Here is a 9,895-nt window from a genome sequence, read left to right on the forward strand (position 1 = left end):
AAGGTCTGAAAAATATGAGGAGCATGAAAAGGTCTGGAAAATACGAGGAGCATGAAAATGTGTGAAAAACATGAGGAGCATGAAAACGTCTCAAAAATATGAGGAGGATGAAACGGTGTGAAAATATGAAGAGCATGAAACGCTGTGAAAAATATGAAGAGCATGAAAGGTGTGGAAAACATGAGGAGCATGAGAAGGTGTGAAAAATACGAGGAGCAAGAAAAGGTGTGAAAAATTCGAGGAGCACGAAAAGGTCTGAAAATATGAGGAGCACGAAAAATTCTGAAAAATAAGAGGAGCATGAAAAGCTCTGTAAAATACGAGGAGCATGAAAAGTTCTGAAAAATACGAGGAGCATGAAACGGGCTGAAAAATACAAGGAGCATGAAAAGGTGTAAAAATACGAGGAGCAAAAAAAGGTCTGAAAAATACGAGGAGCATGAAAAGGTGTGAAAAATACGAGGAACAAGAAAAGGTGTGAAAAATACGAGAAGCATGAATCGTTCTGAAAAATACGAGGACCAAGAAAGGTATGAAAAATACGGGGAGCATGAAAAGGTCTGAAAAATACGACTAGCATGAAAAGGTCTGAAAAATAAGAGGAGCATGAAAAGGTGTCAAAAATATGAGGAGCATGAAACAGTGTGAAAATATAAAGAGCATGAAACGGTGTGAAAAATATGAAGAACATGAAAGGTGTGAGAAATATGAGGAGCATGAAAAGGTCTGAAAACTACAAGGAGCATGAAAAGTTGTGAAAATTACGAGGAGCATGAAAAGGTCTGGAAAATACGAGGAGCATGAAAATATCTGAAAAATATGAGGAGCATGAAACAGTGTGGAAACATGAAGAGCATGAAACGGGGTGAAAAATATGAAGAGCATGAAAAGGTGTGAAAAATATGAGGAGCATGAAACGGCCTGAAAAATATTAAGAGCATTAAAAGGTGTGAAAAATGTGAGGATCATGAAAAGGTATGAAAAATACGATGAGCATGGAAAGGTCTGAAAAATACGAGGGGCCTTAATGTCTGAAAAATACGATGAGCGTGATAAGGTGTGAAAAATACGAGGAGTATGAAAATGTGTGAAAAATACGAGGAGCATGAAAAGGTCTGAAAAACACGAGGAGCATGAAAAGTTCTGAAAAATACGAGAAGCATGAAAATGTCTGTAAAACACAAGGAGCACGAAACGGTGTGATAAATATGAGGAGCATGAAACGGTTTGAAAAATATGAGGAGCATGAAACGGTCTGAAAATATGAGGAGCATGAAAAGGTCTGTAAAATACGAGGGGCCAGAATGTCTGAAAAATACGAGGAGCGTGAATACGTCTGAAAAACACGAGGAGCATTAAAAGGTCTGAAAAATATTAGGAGCATGAAAAGGTGTCAAAAATATGACTAGCATGAAACGGTGTGAAAATATGAAGAGCATGAATGGTGTGAAAAATATGAGGAGCATGAAAACGTGTGAAAAACACGAAGAGCAAGAAAAGGTGTGAAAAACACAGAGAGCATGAAAAGGTGTGAAAAATATCAAGAGCGTGAAAAGGCCTGAAAAATATGAAGAGCATTAAAAGGAGTGAAAAACAGGAAGAGCATGAAAAGGTGTGAAAAATACGAAGAGCATGAAAAGGTGTGAAAAATATGAGGAGCATGAAAAAGTGTGAAAAATACGAAGAGCATGAAAAGGTCTGAAATATACGAAGAGCTTGAAAACATGGGACAAATACGAAGAGCATGAAAAGATGTAAAAAATATGAAGTGCATGACAAGGTGTGAAAAATAAGTAGAGCATGAAACGGTGTGAAAAAAGAGAAGAGGATGAAAAGGTGTGAAAAATATGAAGAGCATAAAAAGGTGTGAAAAATTTCGAAGAACCTGAAAAGGTGTGAAAAATACGAAGAGCATGAAAAGTTGTGAAAAATACGAAGTGCATTAAAGGTGTGAAACATATGAATAGACTGAACGGTGTGTAAAATATGAAGAGCATGAAAAGTTGTGAATAATATGAGGTTAATGAAATGGTGTGAAAAATATGAAGAGCATGAAACGGTCTGTAAAATATGAAGAGCATGAAAAGATGTGAAAAATACGTGGAGCATGAAAAGGTTTGAAAAATACGAGGAGCATGAAGAGGAGTGAAAAATACGAAGAGCATGAAAAGGTCTGAAAAAAAGGAGGAGCATGAATAGGTCTGAAAATACGAAGAGCATGAAGAGAATGAAAAGTTCTGAAAAATATGAAGAGCATGAAAAGTTGTGTAAAATATGAGGAGCAAGAAAAGGTTTAAAAAATACGAAGAGCGTGAAAAGGTGTGAAAAATTTGAAAAGCATGACAAGGTGTGAAAAATATGAAGAGCATCAAACGGTGTGAAAAATAAGAAGAGCAAGAAAAGGTTTAAAAAATAAGAAGAGCATGAGAAGTTGTGTAAAATATGAAGAGCATGTAAACGTGTGAAAAATATGTGGACCATGAAAAGGTCTGAAAAATATGAAGAGCATGAAAAGCTGTGAAAAATCTGAGGAGCATGAAACGGTGTGACAATATGAAGCTCATGAAAAGATGTGAAAAATATGAGGAGCATGAAATGGTGTGAAAAATAAGAAGAGCATGAAAAGCTCTAAAAAATATGAAGAGCATGAAAAGGTGTGAAAAATATGAAGAGCATGAAAAGGTGTGAAAAATACAAAGAGCATGAAAAGGTGGGAAAAATACGAAGAGCATGAAAAGTTCTGAAAAATAGGAGGAGCATGAAAAGGTCTGAAAAATATCAAGAGATTGAAAAGGTCTGAAAAATATGAAAGGCATGAAAAGTTGTGAAAAATTGAAGAGCATGAAAAGGTCTGAAAAATATCAAGAACATGAAAACTTCTGAAAAATATCAAGAGCATGAAAAGGTATGAAAAATATGAAGAGCATGAAAAGTTCTGAAAATACGAAGAGCATGAAGAGCATGAAAATTTCTGAAAAATATGAAGAGCTGAAAAGGTGTGAAAAATATAATGAGCATGAAAAGTTGTGAATAATATGAGGAGTATGAAAGTTGTGAACAATATGAGGAGGATGAGAAGTTGTGAAAAATACGAGGAGCGTGAAAAGTTCAGAAAAATACGAGGAGCATGCAAAGGTCTGAAAAATACGAGGAGCATGAAAAGGTCTGAAAAATACAAAGAGCATGAAAAGGTCTGAAAAATACAAAGAGCATGAAACGGAAAAATGAGAAGAGGATGAAAAGGTGTGAAAAATATGAAAAGGTGTGAAAAATTTCGAAGAGCCTGAAGAGGTGTGAAAAATACGAAGAGCATGAAAAGTTGTGAAAAATACGAAGTGCTTGAAAAGGTGTGAAACATACGAAGAGCCTGAAATGGTGTGAAAAATGTGCAGAGCATGAAAGGTTGTGAAAACTACAAAGAGCTAGAAAAGGTCTGAAAAATATCAAGAGCTTGAAAAGTTCTGAAGTATATGAAGAGCATGAAAAGGTTTGAAAAATACCAGGAGCATGAAAAGCTGTGAAAAATACGAAGAGCAAGAAAAATTCTGAAAAATACGAAGAGCATGTAAAGGTCTGAAAACTATGAAGAGCATGAAAAGTTGTGAACAATATGAGGTTCATGAAATGGTGTGAAAAATATGAAGAGCATGAAACGGTGTGTAAAATATGAAGAGCATGAAAAGGTTTGAAAAATACCAGGAGCATGAAAAGCTGTGATTTACGAGGAGAATGAAAAGTTCCTAAAAATAGGAGGAGCATGAAAAGGTGTGAAAAATGCGAGGAGCATGGAAAGGTCTGAAAAATACCAGGAGCATAAAAAGTTGTGAATAATATGAGGAGTATGAAAAGGTGTGAACAATATGAGGAGCATGGGAAGTTGTGAAAAACACAAGGAGCGTGAAAAGGTCTGAAAAATACGAGGAGCATGCAAAGGTCTGAAAAATACGAGGAGCTTGCAAAGGTCTGAAAAATACGAGTAGCATGAAAAGGTCTAAAATATACGAGGAGCATGAAAAGATGTGAATAATACGAGGAGCATGAAAAGGTCTAAAATATACAAGGAGCATGAAAAGGTGTGAATAATACAAAAAGCACAAAAAGTTGTGAAAAATACGAAGAGCATGAAAAGGTGTGAAAAATTACGAAGTGCAAGAAAAGTTGTGAAAAATTACGAGGAACATGAAAAGATGTGAAAAATACAAAGAGCATGAAAAGGTGAAAAATACAAAGAGCATGAAAAGGTGTGATAAATATGAAGAGCATTAAACGGTGTGAAAAATACGAAGTGCATGAAACGCTGTGAAAAATAGGAAGAGCTTGAAAAGTTCTGAAAAATATGAAGAGCATGAAAAGGTGTGAAAATTCCCAGGAGCATGAAAAGCTGTGAACAATACGAAGAGCATGAAAAATTCTGAAACATACGAAGAGCATGTAAAGGTTTGAAAACTATGAAGAGCATGAAAAGTTGTGAACAATATGAGGTTCATGAAATGGTGTGAAAAATATGAAGAGCATGAAACGGTGTGTAAAATATGAAGAGCATGAAACGGTGTGAAAAATACCAGGAGCATGAAAAGCTGTGATTTACAAGGACAATGAAAAGTTCTGAAAAATAGGAGGAGCATGAAAAGGTCTGAAAAATACCAGAAGCATAAAAAGTTGTGAATAATATGAGGAGTATGAAAAGGTGTGAACAATATGAGGAGCATGAGAAGTTGTGAAAAACACGAGGAGCGTGAAAAGTTCTGAAAAATACGAGGAGCTTGCAAACGTCTGAAAAATACGAGTAGCATGAAAAGGTCTAAAATATACGAGGAGCATGAAAAGGTGTGAATAATACGAGGAGCATGAAAAGGTCTAAAATATACAAGGAGCATGAAAAGGTGTGAATAATACGAAAAGCATGAAAAGGTGTGAAAAATACGAAGAGCATGAAAAGGTGTGAAAAATTACAAAGTGCATGAAAATTTGTGAAAAATTACGAAGACCATGAAAAGATGTGAAAAATAAAAAGAGCATGAAAAGGTGTGAAAAATACGAAGAGCATGAAAAGGTGTGAAAAATATGAAGAGCATTAAACGGTGTGAAAAATACGAAGAGCATGAAACGGTATGAAAAATATGAAGAGCAAGAAAAGGTGTGAAAAATATGAAGAGCATGAAACGGTGTGAAAAATATGAGGAGCAAGAAAAGTTGTCAAAAATATGAGGAGCATGTAAAGGTGTGAAAAATATGAAGAGCATGAAAAGTTCTGAAAAATACGAGGAGCAAGAAATGGTGTCAAAAATATGAGGAGCATGTAAAGGTGTGAAAAATTTGAAGAGCATGAAACTATGATAAATATGAGGAGCATGTAATGGTGTGAACATATGAAGAGCATGAAACAGTGTGAAATATATGAAGAGCATGAAAAGAAGTGAAAAATATGAAGATTATGAAACAGTGTGAAAAATATGAATAGCATGAAAAGGTGTGAAAAATATGACGTGCATGAAACGGTGTGAAAAATGCAAAGAGCATGAAAAGTTCTGAAAAATATGGAGATCACGAAAAGTTCTGATAAATACGAAAAGCATGAAACGGTGTGAAAAATAAGAAGATCATGAAAACATCTGATAAATACGAAGAGGATGAAACGGTGTGAAAAATACAAAGAGCATGAAAAGATCTGAAAAATACGAAGAGAATGATAAAACCTGAAAAATACAAAGAGCATGAAAAGGTGTAAAAAATTTGAAAAGCATGACAAGGTGTGAAAAATATGCAGAGCATGAAACGGTGTGTAAAATATGAAGAGCAAGAAAAGGTTTAAAAAATATGAAGAGCATGAAAAGTTGTGTAAAATATGAGGAGCAAGAAAAGGTTTAAAAAATACGAAGAGCATGAAAAGGTGTGAAAAATTTGAAAAGCATGACAAGGTGTGAAAAATAAGAAGAGCATGAAACGGTGTGAAAAATATGAGGAGCAAGAAAAGTTGTCAAAAATATGAGGAGCATGTAAAGGTGTGAAAAATATGAAGAGCATGAAAAGTTCTGAAAAATACGAGGAGCAAGAAATGGTGTCAAAAATATGAGGAGCATGTAAAGGTGTGAAAAATTTGAAGAGCATGAAACTATGATAAATATGAGGAGCATGTAATGGTGTGAACATATGAAGAGCATGAAACAGTGTGAAATATATGAAGAGCATGAAAAGAAGTGAAAAATATGAAGATTATGAAACAGTGTGAAAAATATGAATAGCATGAAAAGGTGTGAAAAATATGACGTGCATGAAACGGTGTGAAAAATGCGAAGAGCATGAAAAGTTCTGAAAAATATGGAGATCACGAAAAGTTCTGATAAATACGAAAAGCATGAAACGGTGTGAAAAATAAGAAGATCATGAAAACATCTGATAAATACGAAGAGCATGAAACGGTGTGAAAAATACAAAGAGCATGAAAAGATCTGAAAAATACGAAGAGAATGATAAAACCTGAAAAATACAAAGAGCATGAAAAGGTGTAAAAAATTTGAAAAGCATGACAAGGTGTGAAAAATATGAAGAGCATGAAACGGTGTGTAAAATATGAAGAGCAAGAAAAGGTTTAAAAAATATGAAGAGCATGAAAAGTTGTGTAAAATATGAGGAGCAAGAAAAGGTTTAAAAAATACGAAGAGCATGAAAAGGTGTGAAAAATTTGAAAAGCATGACAAGGTGTGAAAAATAAGAAGAGCATGAAACGGTGTGAAAAATAAGAAGAGCAAGAAAAGGTTTAAAAAATAAGAAGAGCATGAGAAGTTGTGTAAAATATGAAGAGCATGTAAATGTGTGAAAAATATGTGGAGCATGAAAAGGTCTGAAAAATATGAAGAGCATGAAAAGGTGTGAAAAATCTGAGGAGCATGGAACGGTGTGACAACATGAAGCTCATGAAAAGATGTGAAATATATGAGGAGCATGAAATGGTGTGAAAAATAAGAAGAGCATGAAAAGCTGTAAAAAATATGAAGAGCATGAAAAGGTCTGAAAAATACGAAGAGCATGAAAAGGTCTGAAAAATATCAAGAGATTGAAAAGGTCTGAAAAATATGAAAGGCATGAAAAGTTGTGAAAAATTGAAGAGCATGAAAAGGTCTGAAAAATATCAAGAACATGAAAACTTCTGAAAAATATCAAGAGCATGAAAATGTGTGAAAAATACGAAGAGCATGAAAAGTTCTGAAAAATACGAAGAGCATGAAAAGGTCTGAAAAATACGAAGAGCATGAAGAGCATGAAAATTTCTGAAAAATATGAAGAGCTGAAAAGGTGTGAAAAATATAATTAGCATGAAAAGTTGTGAATGATATGAGGAGTATGAAAGGTGTGAACAATATGAGGAGCATGAGAAGTTGTGAAAAATACGAGGAGCGTGAAAAGTTCAGAAAAATATGAGGAACATGCAAAGGTCTGAAAAATACGAGGAGCATGAAAAGGTCTGAAAAATACAAACAGCATGAAAAGGTCTAAAAAATACATTGAGCATGAAACGGTGTGAAAAATGAGAAGAGGATGAAAATGTGTGAAAAATATGAAGAGCATGAAAAAGTGTGAAAAATTTCGAAGAGCCTGAAGAGGTGTGAAAAATACGAAGAGCATGAAAAGTTGTGAAAAACACGAACTGCATGAAAAGGTGTGAAACATACGAAGAGCCTGAAACGGTGTGAAAAATGTGCAGAGCATGAAAGGTTATGAAAACTATGAAGAGCTTGAAAAAGTCTGAAAAATATCAAGAGCTTGAAAAGTTCTGAAGTATATGAAGAGCATGAAAAGGTGTGAAAAATACCAGGAGCATGAAAAGCTGTGAAAAATACGAAGAGCATGTAAAGGTCTGAAAACTATGAAGAGCATGAAAAGTTGTGAACAATATGAGGTTCATGAAATGGTGTGAAAAATATGAAGAGCATGAAACGGTGTGTAAAGTATGAAAAGCATGAAAAGGTGTGAAAAATACCAGGAGCATGAAAAGCTGTGATTTACGAGGAGAATGAAAAGTTCTGAAAAATAGGAGGAGCATGAAAAGGTGTGAAAAATGCGAGGAGCATGAAAAGGTCTGAAAAATACCAGGAGCATAAAAAGTTGTGAATAATATGAGGAGTATGAAAAGGTGTGAACAATATGAGGAGCATGGGAAGTTGTGAAAAACACAAGGAGCGTGAAAAGTTCTGAAAAATACGAGGAGCATGCAAAGGTCTAAAAAATACGAGGAGCTTGCAAAGGTCTGAAAAATACGAGTAGCATGAAAAGGTCTAAAATATAGGAGGAGCATGAAAAGGTGTGAATAATACGAGGAGCATGAAAAGGTCTAAAACATACAAGGAGCATGAAAAGGTGTGAATAATACAAAAAGCATGAAAAGGTGTGAAATATACAAAGAGCATGAAAAGGTGTGAAAAATTATGAAGTGCATGAAAAGTTGTGAAAAATTACGAAGACCATGAAAAGATGTGAAAAATACAAAGAGCATGAAAAGCTGTGAAAAGTACGAAGAGCATGAAAAGGTGTGAAAAATATGAAGAGCATTAAACGGTGTGAAAAATACAAAGTGCATGAAACGCTGTGAAAAATAGGAAGAGCTTGAAAAGTTCTGAAAAATATGAAGAGCATGAAAAGGTGTTAAAAATACCAGGAGCATGAAAAGCTGTGAACAATACGAAGAGCATGAAAAATTCTGAAACATACGAAGAGCATGCAAAGGTTTGAAAACTATGAAGAGCATGAAAAGTTGTGAACAATATGAGGTTCATGAAATGGTGTGAAAAATATGAAGAGCATGAAACGGTGTGTAAATATGAAGAGCATGAAAAGGTGTGAAAAATACCAGGAGCATAAAAAGGTGTGAATAATATGAGGAGTATGAAAAGGTGTGAACAATGTGAGGAGCATGAGAAGCTGTGAAAAACACGAGGAGCGTGAAAAGTTCTGAAAAATACGAGGAGCATGCAAAGGTCTGAAAAATACGAGGAGCTTGCAAAGGTCTGAAAAATACGAGTAGCATGAAAAGGTGTGAAATATACGAAGAGCATGAAAAGGTGTGAAAAATTACGAAGTGCAGGAAAAGTTGTAAAAAATTACGAAGACCATGAAAAGATGTGAAAAATAAAAAGAGCAGGAAAAGGTGTGAAAAATACGAAGAGCATGAAAAGGTGTGAAAAATATGAACAGCATTAAACGGTGTGAAAAATACGAGGAGCATGAAAAGGTCTGAAAAATAGAAGGAGCATAAACAGGTGTGAAAAATATGAGGAGTATGAAAAGGTGTCAAAAACACGAAGAGCATGAACAGGTGTGAAATATTACAAAGAGCATGAAAAGGTGTGAAAAATATGAGGAGAATGAAATGGTCTGAAAAATACGAAGAGCATGAAAAGGTCTGAAAAATATCAAGAACTTGAAAAGGTCTGAAATATACGAAGAGCATGAAAATGTGTGAACAGTATGAAGAGCATGAAAATTTCTGAAAAATACGAGTAGCATGAAGAGTTCTGAAAAATACGAAGAGCATGAATAGGTCTGAAATATCAGAGGAGCATGAAGAGGTCTGAAAAATACTAAGAGCATGAGGAGGTCTAAAAAATACGAGGAGCATGAAAAGATCTGAAAAATAAGAAGAGCATGAAAAGGTCAGAAAAATACGAGGAGCATGAAACAGTCTGAAAACTATGAAGAGCATGAAAAGGTCTGAAAAATTTTAAGAGCATGAAAAGATCTGAAAAATATGAAGTGATTGAAAAAGTGTGAAAAATATGAAGAGCATGAAATGCTGTGAAAAATATGAAGAGCATGAAAAAGTGTGAAAATTATGAGGAGCATGAAACGGTGTGAACAATAAGAGGAGCATGAAATGGTGTGAACAATACGAGGAGCAGGA

This window comes from Dama dama, chromosome 4 (assembly GCF_033118175.1).
Source record: "Dama dama isolate Ldn47 chromosome 4, ASM3311817v1, whole genome shotgun sequence".
In the NCBI taxonomy this organism is placed as follows: Eukaryota; Metazoa; Chordata; class Mammalia; order Artiodactyla; family Cervidae; genus Dama; species Dama dama.